This window comes from Nomia melanderi, chromosome 12 (genome assembly GCF_051020985.1).
Source record: "Nomia melanderi isolate GNS246 chromosome 12, iyNomMela1, whole genome shotgun sequence".
NCBI classification, from domain to species: domain Eukaryota; kingdom Metazoa; phylum Arthropoda; class Insecta; order Hymenoptera; family Halictidae; genus Nomia; species Nomia melanderi.
Window position 1 is genome coordinate 13,109,301 of NC_135010.1, and position 13,642 is coordinate 13,122,942.

A 13,642-nucleotide genomic window follows, 5' to 3' on the forward strand; every position below is an offset into this window, starting at 1 on the left:
CCGTACGGGACGAGATTTCGAAATAAATTACAAAGCATCGTTCCAACATCTGAAACTCCATCTAAGAGAATTCCAGCAACAGTTCAACATCACGCGCAAAGCATTTCGGAAACGTCTGGCCACATAATTATTCTACTTTCTCGTTGCGGCAGCATTGAAACTCGAAACGCGCTGAAATTGAACCCCCTCGCTCGAGAGGCGGCTCACGGGCACATTCGGTTTGACATAGCATTATAAAATTCGATGTTCGACATGAAATTTAACGTAATTTCATGTAACTCGAAGTAATTTAATTGGACGCGGAATATTGGAATGAAATAGTTATTCCCGCTTGATCAACATTAGAATGTTACGAGTGCAACGATTGCAACTATCGAGAGCGAGGAGGCGAAACGCGGTGTTTGTTTTTCGGGAATTCCGCCTCTGACTAGCGTGATCATTCTACTGCGGGCTAAAAGCTCGATCTTATAAAATTCGATGTTCGATATGAAATTTAATGTAATTTCATGTAACTCGAAGTAATTTAATTACACGCGAAATACTGGAATGAAATATTCCCGCTTGACGCCGATAGTTTGATCAACATTAGAATGTTACGAATAGATGCAACGATTGCAACTATCGAGAGCGAGGAGGCGAAACGCGGTGTTTATTTTTCGGGAATTCCGCGCGTCCGACTAGACGCGTGATCATTCTACTGAACGCGCGGGCTAAAAGCTCTCCGGTCTCGTTCGTGCATCGGAAAGTTCGCCGTTCCGGCGTTCCGCGATAAATCATTGTTGTCTGGCTGGGCAGGTGATCATTCTACTAGCTCGGGCGGTAAGTAGTAGCGGGAAAATAAACAGCCGGGCCGGCGCGGAAGGCGGGAGCGCGCGGTTGTAAGCTGAGCGGGTTACGCGCGGCCGCAGTTACAGCCGCTAAACCCGTTTTGACCGGTGCCGGCGGCGACTGCCGAGAAAATTGCTGATAATTCGTCCGGCTTACGCGCCGGTACGAAGTTTCCCGGGCCGATTCGTGACAAAGGGAACGAGCTGCCGCCGGTTTAACACGGGCGCCGGCTTAATTCCCGGGTGAACGAGAGACGTGGCTTAATTCCACGCATTAACTGGCTAGTTGTTGCCTGTTATTCGGACGTCTTAGTCGGAACGGTTACCTCGCACGCCATGATTTCTCTATTAAGATGATTCAGTGGTTGCACGGGGAAGAATGATTGGTAATTGGAATGTTTTATAGAAACCCCAAGAATATCTATGGAGACTTTGATTGATTTACAATTCGGTTCGCGCGTTGCTAAATCAATTTTCTTAACACTAGGTTTACGGACGTCTATTGTCCGGTTTATTCTATTGTTCTTAGAAAAATTGATGTTCGACCATTTAGATCTTGGAAATTAGGGATTTAAAATTAGGTTATTACGCTACGCATTCTTGTAACTGCATCAACCAAAACCGACATAAACGTTTGCCAAGTAATGTTTATGAAACTCAGTATGCGTCAAATTGACTCCGTAAACCTAGTGTTAATAATTTCTCGAAAGAAACACCTGTCATCTTTTTAACAATTACAAAAGGAAGAAGTCAGGAATCATTTTAACCTGTCCGCTAATTCCAGTGTTAAGCGCAAAGGGTTAGTCGATTAGCGCGCGCATTACCAAGCGAGGAGGACGTTCGCGCGGCGATATCGCGGCAAAAGAAAGTTTCGTTACGATACAATTATTCCCCACTTAGCCGGCGAGGAATCGCGTTTGCATAAACATGGCGGGCGCGGATACCCGGAAGGAAAAATTAATTGCATCGCTAATGCGTCCGTGTTCGTTACACGAGACGCGGAACTTTTATTCCGCGCGGACGTTAATTCCACGTAATTTCTGCAACTTTGCCGCGTCTACTTCGCTTCTCTCGTTTTCTTCCGGCGCGGCGGGCTGAATTTCTGCTCGCGCGCCGCCTCGAAAACCGCACCGCCCCCCGATCGCGAGCAAAAAGGAGCTCGGGGCCCGGTTGTCCTCGCCGTTCCGCCGGCGACAACTGCGCTTCCGCCGCAGACTATTTTTAATTCGGGTCAGAAAGCACGCGGCAACGGGAAAGAGGAAGAGAGAGGAGACCTGACTTTCATAACGCGTATCGCCGGTTCTCGATATTACGATCACGTTCCTCGCCCTTCGCCCCCCTACACGGGCTCCGGCGAGCGCTCTTTATGCACAGAATCGTTACCGAGCGTCCTGCCCGCGCACCCGGCCGTTATTTCTTCGGGAAAGGTCGATTATAGGGAAGGGACATCGGTAAACTGCGACTGGAATCCTGAAAATCTTCCGAGCGGAACGGAACAGGCTTGAAAATCATTTTCCCCGCGCGGTAGTCTTGTTTCTTTGGCACTGGAGCTACTCAGTAATTACCGTAGCATCGTAGTTTTAACACTAACACTACCCAGCACTTCGATTGACTTTTGAAAATTTCGATATAGAGACTCCGAGCGTGCATCTGTTGAGACTTTAACCCTTCGCGGACGAAGATTGTTGAAATTCTGGTAAATTAAACACTGAATGCTTAAATCATAGAGAATAAGGAAAGTGTACTGATTTCTTGCTGTTCGAACAGTTAGATCATTTGTTCACAACTGACTATTCCGAACATGGAAGTTTGATCTCAGCAAAATGCCGACATTCGTCTGCAAAGGGTTAATTGATTTATAATTCAATTTGCGTAGAGCTGAATGAATTTCTTTAATAATTTCTCAGAAAAACATTTGTTAGGCATGGGTCATTTGACAGAAAATCCACAAATCTAGAAATATACCTCACGATAGAGATAGAATAGTAAGGACTCTTTTAATTGACTTAGTTTTCAATGAATCATATCAATACACCTCGTTATCATCGACGAAAGGATCCAGTAAGCAGGAAAACTGCCTGATCACACTGCGAGCTATAGCTGTGTCTTTTTCAAACAAAACATATTCAAATACCATTAATATATTACACTGGTTCGCAATTTCATAGAAAATTGTATCGTACTACAGTTCTTGTGACGAAGAAGCTTCATAATTAGAGTAATTGCGAAACAGAAATTGTCGAATGGCTAATTCCGACGCGACGGTTGTAGAGTTAAACAGTGAAATTGTATTGTTCCGTGTAAGCACTCGTTTGCTCCAGTTTTTCGCCGGGAAGAGGAGTATCTGTTTCATGCGAAGGGAGCAAAGGGGCCATAATAAAGCCTGCAGGATTGGACTGTCCAGCGCGGGAATTCCACCGGCGCATTCCCCGGGAGCCCTGGCTCGCAAACAGTAAATTCGGTAATGACGAGAACCGATGCCCTCCCGATGTTCTGACAATTGTGAAAGGAATGGGGAAACAAATGGCACCGGGGGAATCCTGGACCTGTTGTCCGCGCGAATCATCCGAATTTCGGTACTGTAAATTAACCTAATTTCCGGTTTAATCGAGTTTGAGCGATAGCCTCAATCACGCCGGGGACAATCTATCGACATTCATCCTCTCCTCTTGCCAAAACCATTAACCCCTTGCCCTATGATCTATTTCTCGACTGTGATCATCACAAGTTTGTCGTTAATAATTTATTCGAAACAGAAAAAAATTCTATGTGTATTCTATGTCGAAGTTTGCTCTACAATATAATTTATAACAGAAAAATAGTGTTTGGAATTCTATATTTATATATTTTTTATATTTATATTTGTAAACACGTTGAATGCTATGGGGGTCACCGGTGACCCCCAAGCAAATCGAAGTACTATAATTCACACAGTGAAACGATGATTATTCGCACACATTTCTATATTATAAATAATGCTATCCATTGCGGTGGCATTCAGTTTGATGAACGTGCAATGATAATAATCCAATTCAGTCAAACGATTTAATATTGTACTTTTACCATTTTCTGTATTTTGCTCTATGAAATCGTGCGGAGTTCAACGTGTTAGTCTGTTTAAAATCTATACTAGAATTTCATCGAGGACCGGTTACGAACAAGAATATGCTTAGAATTTTTCCCTTTTCCCAATAAATTATTAATGACAAAGTAGCCGTATCGTTCAGAGTTCAGAAAGAAATCATAGGCCAAGTTCCCCGGATCAACAAGATTCCGGCAAAACGGTCGCTATCGGAAGCTACCCGTGATATCGCAGCCAAGTAGCCCGGAATTCCGTGGGTCACCGAATTAATTCGGGGTCCGCGTTCCCGAAGAAGCCGGGACGCCTCTCGTCCAGGTTTAGATACCGCGGCGCGATACCGGCGACCCCGAAGTCCCGGGCCGAGTCTCCCGCAAACATCGGACCACCCTCTAGCTTCCGTTTCAGAGTGGCTCCCAGAGGCTTGCGCAGCGGTCTGCGCTCGTAATCATCGGTTTAGATCTGACGCAGCCCGCGCATCCCCCTAGCCGGACGCCAAGATCTCTCGCGGAGGGTCGGGATCGTCCCGGCGCGGCCGTGTAGGGGCTGTTTAAGTGGCCGGCGATAAGATAACGTCCGGAAGCCGGGTAACGGGCAATTAATTCGGGAGTAGCTTGGGTAAACAGTGGCGAGAAATTAAAAGCTATTTGTCACGGCCCCGTAAGAGCAAGGGAACGAGGCTCCGCCATGGCAGGGGGAGGGTCCGCGAGGGTGGTCGGGCTCGCGGTCATGCTTTGAATTAAGATCGAGCTGATACGAGGCCGTGTGTGCGCGCGCCCGCGCGCGTGGAGCCTGGCGTGCAGGTTTCCCCCGGCGGAAAAAGAAAGGACAGTAACGTCGTCACGAGACTTATCTCGGTTATTAATCCGAAGAGGGTGCCAGGGGAGGGCGGGCGCGGGCCGACCAATCAACGGGCGGCGCCCGCTCGTCGCCGCTCGGATTAAGAACTTCCTGCCGCGCGCGGCGCTTTTATTCCGGGACCGGCAAGATCCATCGCGGACTCTAATTATTCCGCGGCAGATTGCGCGCCCGCGGCTGCCGGCCGCGTTCTTTGAATCCCCGCGACGCGGAAGACATTGTTACCGTGAAAGGAATTTTTTATCTGTTTCGCGTCGCGCGCCCGGACGGAACGCCCCTTTCTTCCGCGGGTATTTAAGCGGTTTGTTGCGGTCGCCCGCGGGAGATCCGCCAGACGGCCGGGACACGTCCGCGGACAGCTTTTTCGGCGCGCGTACGGGTCGCGATGATTGCGCGGGACTTCCGGGGATTAGCTTTGACGCGTCGGCCGAACTTCGGGGGATATTGTTCTTCGCTGATAGCGTAACTTTTCGTGGCTCCCGCTGATAATACGTAATCCCACGGTGTACGCTGATATCCCGGAACTTCGGGAGTCAATGACACGGAAGCTTCCGCTGCAGAATGCCGAGAGCTACGTGGATTGTCTATAAAATTGATTCTCCCGCGTCATGCGATGCTCGGGCTTCGTCGGGAAGCGACTCGTAGGAAACGGACCGACTGGTTAACCCTTTGCGGACGGATGTCGGCGTTTCGGTGAGATGAAAAGATTTCGAAGACTGGACGAATGATCTGATTAGTCTTTTTGATAGGTTTTCTCTTTTTCTATTGATTAAGCGATTGATGCATAATTTAGATTCATACGTTGAAGGTTTTGCATATTTCGAAGAATTCTCGTCAAAGGGTTAAACCTCGTGTTAAGGTCACTTATAGCGTTCGCGTTGCGTCCGGGTCCTAGAAGTAGGCTATAAACATGGACGCCATAATGGCGTCCCCAAGGCAAAAAAGGCGCGACAATGAGTACCCTACTGATGTTTAGAAATTTATGAATATTCAGGCTGAAATTAAGGATAATACTGTCCCTTATATACCATTTTGTAAATGAACATCTAGAGTTCTGAATTTTCATAACAATTTGTAGTATAGTGAACGATATTTACAAGAAAATAGCGATAGAAGATGAAGGGCATACCGATAGCCGGTTGACAGGGTTATGTTCATTAGCAGCAACATAATTCTTTCTCTTTTAACGTGGCCGTGAATGTTCTGCTTGTTCTTTATACGCCCACAGCTTCAGAAGACTCTTAATTTCAGATGAACACTAAACTTTCACAAAATTTCGAGCTAATTACACGAGAAAAGTTAAAAATTCCGTACACTAACAGCACCACGTCCTTCCACTAAAGAGCAACTTCAATCCTGCGTGCGCATCCAAGATGGCGCGCGCGTCACGTGACACGCAGGCGCAAAGAGTACTTCGAAATCGCCGATTCGAATCGGTTCAAAGCGCGTCTCGATACGTTCCATGGTTTATTCTTGAATTCTTCACTTCTATTACCACCTTAATTGCTTAACACTTTAATTAACACATATGCAATACGCTTTATATTATTTTCTATAAATATATTAGTAAATAATATAAAAATAATACATTCATACTGTAGACGGTTCGCCCTTTGCGTGTCAATACTTGGGGGCCTGAGAGATAGTCCAGGCCCATTGACTAATTTACCACCAAGAGGACCACCATGGCCTGGGTCACGTACGCCCTCGTCTGAAGAGTTTTCCTTTTCAGAAAAGCAACTGAGGAAAAGCAGTTAGTTGCCGTTCCTCATTAGAGCCACATCGCGTAATAAATATATTCAACCTGACTACGGACTTGGTTTTTATTTTAGTAGCCCTACAGTAGAATTACTGAAATTTTGATTCCTTTCAAAGTCTCTGGCCTCTATCTGCTCGGTTATTTGTAATGCCGCGGATAAATCCGACCAGTGCGGCCGAGAGTATAACCGCGTGGAAATCAAGGTTCGAAGGATGATAACTCGCCGCTGCCAGGAGCAGCGCGGTCAGCCCTGTATCTCTGTTTCCTCTTTAAACTGCGAGCTTAACGATAAACAAACAATCGAGGAGGATGGCGGCTGATATCGACCGCGAGAAACACGAGCTCTGCCTCCTTGGACCGCCTCGCCTCGCCTCGCCTCGCCTCGCCTCGCCGCTTAACGATCCCTGAAATTTTCCCGACACGTTTTCCCGCCGGTTTTCTCGCCGGCCGCGGCGTTTTTTCTTTTTCGTTTTTTTGTTACTAGCCAGGCGGACGGCTCGTAGCCTGGCGAATTTATAGGGACGTTTACCTACTAATTACGGTGCAGATGGCGACCAGCTGCAGCGCGGCATTCCTACCGAACGTTCCGCGCGACAGCCGCCACTTTAACGATCATTAAGCTCGGGGCCCCCGGTCGAAGGCAGACGGACCGGTTCTTACCTAATCGCAGCCCACGTTCGCGGAATCTCGATTCGATGGTGTCGTTTGCGTGCCTCTCTTACCTGCAAGCAGAAAGAAACAGGAGTTAGACGTTTATGGGATCGGGCACGTTCGCTTCGTTTAATATTCATCCGGGATTGATCTTCCGTTTGATAACAGCGTAACTGAAGGGAGAGTCAGTAATAGATTGTGAGTGCAATAATCGACCTAAGGTACGTCATCATTCGAACGTACATTGCGAACGGTATTCCTGAGCGGTATACATTCTAGAAATTAGTAAAGGTACTTTGTCGCGTCGCTAAATCGCTTTAGGAGGGCTATTGGCGAAACCTTCTGCGAGGCACATTAGAGCCCTGGGTATTTTTACCATAGCGGAAATAAAAGCCCAAGGAACCGTTACTTCAATAATTTAGTCGTAGTTGCTTCGGCACGTTTTGCCAGATTTGTAGATTTACCGTAACTTTTACCTTACATCTGTTCGCCGGAAGTCGAGGCGATCCTTGGTTTTATCACTCGCTACGGTCAGTGCCAAGAACGCTCGGGACCCTCGCGTGGGTCACCCGGGGGCTGCAATCGGCAACCCTCCAGGATCACCGGTTGAGTCCCACTCGAACGAATTTTTGTTTGTACGCGCCCACTATCTGGAAGGCTACAAATCAGGAAGCTTCCAATTTTGCACACGCCTACCCAAAGGTTTATAAAAACCCACGCAAGGTACGGAGACGGGGGATATAAGAAAAAATTGAACTAGACACACGAGACGGAGTATATAGATATGGTTGTAGACTCTCGCCGCTGACGAGTATTACTGAACTCTCAAAAATAAACAGCAAATTATTACAACGGTTCTATAGCCTGAACAATCACCGGCTTTCCAACACCGTTGACCTATAGTCCCTCTATAGACACCGAATGCAATCGCGAAAGCACGGAGGTAAAAAGCGAAGACGCATCAATGGGTCAACCGGCGCGAAAAATATGAAAACGGAACGCGTCGCGAATGGAGGACAGCCGGGCATCCGCGGAGCGTTTGTACCGTTCCCCGTTTGATCGCGTCGCCATGGAAGGTGGTGGAAAATCACGCGATCCGTCTTTGAAGCGCAGCCATTCGGATCGGCGAGCGCGGAGCCGCTGCGGCGGTTCGCTTTAATTACAGAACTGCGTGTGTGCGCGCGCGAAAAGGCGGGAAACAAACCGGATTGCCCCGGGAACCGGCAATTCCGAAACTGGAGCCGCGCACAGAGCGAGCGTCCCTTTGCCGGCGAGTGCCCTCTGTGTCCCGAAGAAAAATTGATGGCCTTGCGATTGCCGGGTTCGTTGGGCGAGCCGCGATAACAGCTCTCCGTCTCGTTCCGGCTTGTGATTACCGCTCGTTAGTCGATCTACCGGCCGACCTACTCAGGCCTCGTGGCTTGTTTTCATCGAGGTGATTAGAGCGGCAGGAGAGGCGACCGGGCGAGCGGGCGAGCGAGTGAGCTTCGCGAAAGTTTTTGGCGCTGTTTGGTTTACCTTCGGCTACGATTATAAACGTCGGATCTATAGCTCCGTCCCCGATGAACTTTTCGCTCCCGACGGGCTCGGATAATACGTTCGCGCGATCGCGTCGCCCCGATGGAAATCGAACGGAAAATACGCGGGAGAATTGAAATCTGCCGAGGGAAATAAAGCTGCGGGAATGCTATCTTTCGATATAATCCCCGGTAGCGTGATACTAAAGCAACTGTAATGTTGGCAGGTTATAGACACGCCTCGGGTTATAGGCTATAAACCCCAACAAGCTCTAGTGTGTTTACCTCGGCGCGGAATCCGGGTTTGCTTTGAGACTGATAACGGTGTAAGTACGTTGTTTAGCTGCAGTTTTTCGACGGGAGGTTTTGAGCCACTAACAGCACTCCTGACAATGAAGCGATCAGTTCTGTATAGTTGTATACATATTCGATCTTTCTTCGATTCGGATCTTTTAGTTCTTAAACAGTTAATTGTGGAGTTTAGTTGGAAAAACAAATTTATGGGAAAAAATAAAGAATTCATCGCTGAGAGAATTAGTATCGTGTCAAGCTTTACGATGACGTGTATACTGGTCAAACACAGTTAACTGGTTAACACTATTCTCACCGCGATCGGTCAAATGTTTTTAAAATTTCGGTTAGAATTTCCTATAGACAACTTATTTGACTGGCAGTATCGAGACTCGAGTCCGTGGAAATGAATTCTAGTTGTCCAGTTTATTTTATCGCGAATATAGTTATTTCCTCAGTTCTCTATAATACCGTACATTATTCCCGTCCACACATTTCCCATAACGATCGCATCAGTCTGGCCCGTGCCAATTAAGCATCAACGAACCCAATCAAAAAGTATCGGCAACCTCCGTTCCTCAAAACCGTCGACAGAGTAACGTCCGAAAGAAGGGAAGAGCGACGTATGCCATTAAAGCGTCAACGGTAACGGACAGCACCCCTCTCGCAAAGGGCAGGACGCGCGGAATTCCCAGGCTCGCCTCCCATCGGAGAAATTCGCTTGATGGCCGCGCAATAACTAAAACATTCCCCCGGCTCGACTCCGAATCGGGGGACGAGGCTGGGCCAATTGATTGGCCGATGCATGATTTAGCGGGACGTAAGTGCCGCCCAGGCACGGGCACTAAAAAAAAAGGCGATGCCGTCCATCGCGCGCGCGGGGAAAGAAAGATGACAGGCAGCGGGGGGTGGCCATGAAGAATTCAACTCGCTCCAGTTTCGCGGCCTGTTGCATAAGTAATGGGGCCGGCGCTTGCGGTTGCAGGCGGAAGCCTACTTTCTAATCGGCAACCCTTGCGCGAGCGATGCCACTTCCGTATCGCCGCACGCGATACGCGGATAGAAGCGCCGGCGTCCCCCTGGAACGCGACACTCGCCCCCTTTTCTGTCTGCTACTCGTTTATCGGACGAGAATTCGAAGGAAACGGAGGATCGGCAGTCTTCGGGATATGTTTTCGTAGGCGTACTAGGCAAGCCATGTTGGAAAAGCAGAGAAACATTCATAAACGTAATTACAGATAGTTTGCTGTAATAATTTGTACAATGTTATATGATTGTTAAAATAAAGTGTGCTATTCGGAGATTAGATAATCTGTAATTATACACTTGGTGAAATTTATTTTTGTGGGAACTTAGTGTTTAGATTTATTTTTGCCGAGGAAGTAGAAAGATATAGCACTAGTCAGACAGCTTCAGATTGTAATTCGCGCAGAGTATATGAATGACGATCATTTGTCAATGAAATGATCCTATAGAATTTTAACGATCGGAGTGTAAACCGGAACGATGATTCTTGTTAATTATTTCTAATTAAACCGTCGAACTGGTGATCAGTGTCACTTCATACGTATAAATCCGTCGTTAAACTACGCTCGCGAGGAGTTTACGAAAAGTGTACGGATTACTTTCCTGTATTAATTACTCTCATACCCCGTCCCAATTAATTACATTCTCGGCGGGCGCGCGCTCGGGCGTTTTTTAATACGACGGCTCGTGAATTATGTAATATACCATGAATATTTCACAGAGATAACGATCGGGCAGGTAAGGCAGCCCGTAATGATCACGTGCACGCGCTCAAATAGATTCGTGTCGGGAAATTAGATGAACCGTTTGAGGGAATGGCGACAATGTTGCGGCTATCACGGCGAGTATAATGAACGCTTGCTAATAGCTGGTGTAGCGGCGAGGTGTATAATTAACGCGTCGTCCATCGCGGGAAGGGTTTTCGCGACGCGTCCGCCCGCGGGCGTCGCGCGGGGTGTACTCGAGCGCGAGCCGACCTCTTCACAAATCTTCCCCCCGTCGCGTACCCCGTTGAATCTGAAACGCAATTTCCTCGTATCGCGGTGAAAATATCGGAGTCTCCTTATCGAAACCTCCATCCGGCCGACGCGGCCGTGAGTTAGACGGGAGATTGCTCGATTAATTATTATTACACCTTCTTCGGTACGAACATTCATTTAGCGAAGATACTAATCGAGTAAACAGGGGAAGCTTTTCGAATACCTAAACCAACTATCGATTACGATCAAATTCATCTCTCTGGCTCCTTTCTAACAGCCTCGAATTTGTAAAAGAGAATACATAAACAATATCTTTAACACGACTTGCAGTGAAACGATGCATCTAAAATCGTACATAGTATATACGCACGGTTTTTAGAACAACCTTTCGTCATCATGTGCTTTAACCCTTTGGTTTCTCAGTTTGAGGTTCACATCGACGTTAGTTCATTCAATTATAGCTTAATATGACGCTGTAGTTAATTATTCAAGAATATTTGAGGGTCACTGAAATGTTACCTATAAATGGTACAATTGTGATACGAATAAATATAGGAAAAATTAAAACAGGTAGAGGTTGCAATAAAATAGTATGTCGAGTCTGACTCGAGAAGATTCAGAGTTTTATATCTCCCTTATTTTTTTGTAGCAAAGATAGAGGAACAGTTACTTGTTATTTGGTATCGGAATGCTTACACACTATTATCTAGTAATTCACGCTATGAAATATTTCCATTCGACATTAGTTATCTTAAATTGTAATTACTGTCTAGTAATCTGGAAGCTCCGGTGACCGAGTCAACGTGTTAACGTAAATTTGGAATATTCTAGATTTAACACGATTAACATAGAAAAATCAACGTTACAATCAGTCTAGAATATTCTAATACAAACATCCATTCCAAACACGCAGTCTTCATACTACACACGTTCATTACAAATTCCTATTAATCAGATATCCACACGAAATGAAACACTAGACGTTTAGATCCACGTAATCCCGACGACGATGCATCATCGATACACAAGACTCCAACAGTACAAAGATCCCGAAGGGAAGCAGCGAGATAACACTTTTCAATCCTTTCGCCATCGAATATCGCGCAGAAGGGTGATCCGGCCGAAAAGCGTCGGGAAACCGGCTACAGTTTAATCATCGCCGATACGCGGCCGGGGGCGGGCTCCGTTTTGTCCGCGCATTTAAATGAAACGCTTTAAACGAATAGGCTTGTTGGCCGGAAACGAGCGCGACCCCCGCCGCCGCGCCGCGCCGCGCTGGGGAGCGCGGATTGTCGTCTCCATTGAAAACGATCGCGAATTCAGATCCGGGAAATCCAATAACAGGCGGAGCAACGGGTTCCCTCGGTCAGTTGTCGCCGGCTATTGATTAAAGATTAAGTATTAAAGCCGCGACGCGCAATATCAATCAGCCGGCATTGTCATCGGGCCGGCAATATATGTGTCACGGGCGTAACAGCGCCGGGCCCCGGTAAATAAATTCGAGGCAAGCCTCGCTCGCTCGCTCGCGCGCGCGCACTGCTGCCTCGTTATTAACATTAATCCGACACGTTCGATGTATCGCGTTAATCGATTCCGATGGTGGACCCGTCACCCCGGCGCACCCCCTGGTCCGCGGCGATCGCCGATTTAAATAAAACACCGCATTTTCACCGATACGACGGCGCGCACTTTAATCGACGCGGCGCGTCGCAAATTATTATGGTTTTTTCATGGCCGATCGATGCCTCGCCGTCATTGCCTCGACGGATTTAATGCTTTCAATTCGAGCATTAGAGCCTCGCGCGAAATAACGATTTTCTTCTGGAAACGAATGCTGTTTGTGTGTTTTTTTAGAACGTCGGTTGATCGATTTTGGAAGTGTGTTGTTTGTTGGGTTGCGAAGTGGGTTGGGTTATTGTTTAATAAATACGAAACTACCGTACGGATTCCTATGGAGACGAGGAGTCCTCGACGGTGTTTAATGAGAAGAGTTAGTTAGGAACTTATTCCGTCTATCAAGAGTTCGCAGAAGTTCGGGCCGACGTAAAAATCTTATCAAACTTCCATTAAACCGTGCCATTTGTTTCATTCAGCGCGCCGGAGCGGCGCCATGAATGCATAAAATCCGGTCTAAGCGTGACCTATATATGGTTTATGGGTCTGTGAATGAATTAATAGAATTCACGATTGCAGACAGCAGTTTATGACGGGGACCGTTAGTCGGAATATTATTTCCCCCGCCGAAGGTATTATTCCGCTAATGATCGGACATACAGGGTATACTGCTCGTAACGGAACGACCGGCTCGATCCTCGCGGCGCTAAAAACGGGGAAACACGGGAAAGAAGGCCGCGTACGCACATGTCGGCGTCGGTATCGGCCATAAATCAGCGATATCCAGCAGAACACTTCAATCACCATCAATTTACCCGCCCTTCTCATCGCGTGTATCCACCGCGCGCCAAATAAATACGACCGGTAAACAATGCTACCCCGAAACCGCTGCAGCGCGGCGATATAAAATCACCTACACCGAATTAAACCGCGAATAAATCCCTGCAGCCCCCGAAAGCACTCAGAAAGCTCTCGGGGCCGCGGCTGTATCGCCGAAACGCGAGAAAAGGGCCGAGGGACGAGCTCTCTCCCTCTCTCTC

The 13,642-nt window shown here is 47.4% G+C and overlaps 1 protein-coding gene and 1 long non-coding RNA gene across 5 annotated transcripts in view; both read right to left on the bottom strand.

Annotated features, from left to right (window-relative positions):
• The window catches only part of Syn1 (Syntrophin-like 1), a 412,539-nt gene that overhangs the window by 264,769 nt on the left and 134,128 nt on the right, over positions 1-13,642 (bottom strand). The window lies entirely within an intron of this gene.
• Positions 7,220-13,642, bottom strand: part of LOC143175135 (uncharacterized) — a 72,709-nt gene continuing 66,286 nt past the window's right edge. Inside the window, exon 3 of one of the 2 annotated variants that reach the window (XR_012999803.1) lies at positions 7,220-7,245. This is a non-coding gene — a long non-coding RNA (uncharacterized LOC143175135). The remainder of the gene's footprint in view (positions 7,246-13,642) is intronic. The other variant, XR_012999802.1, reaches the window with a different exon arrangement.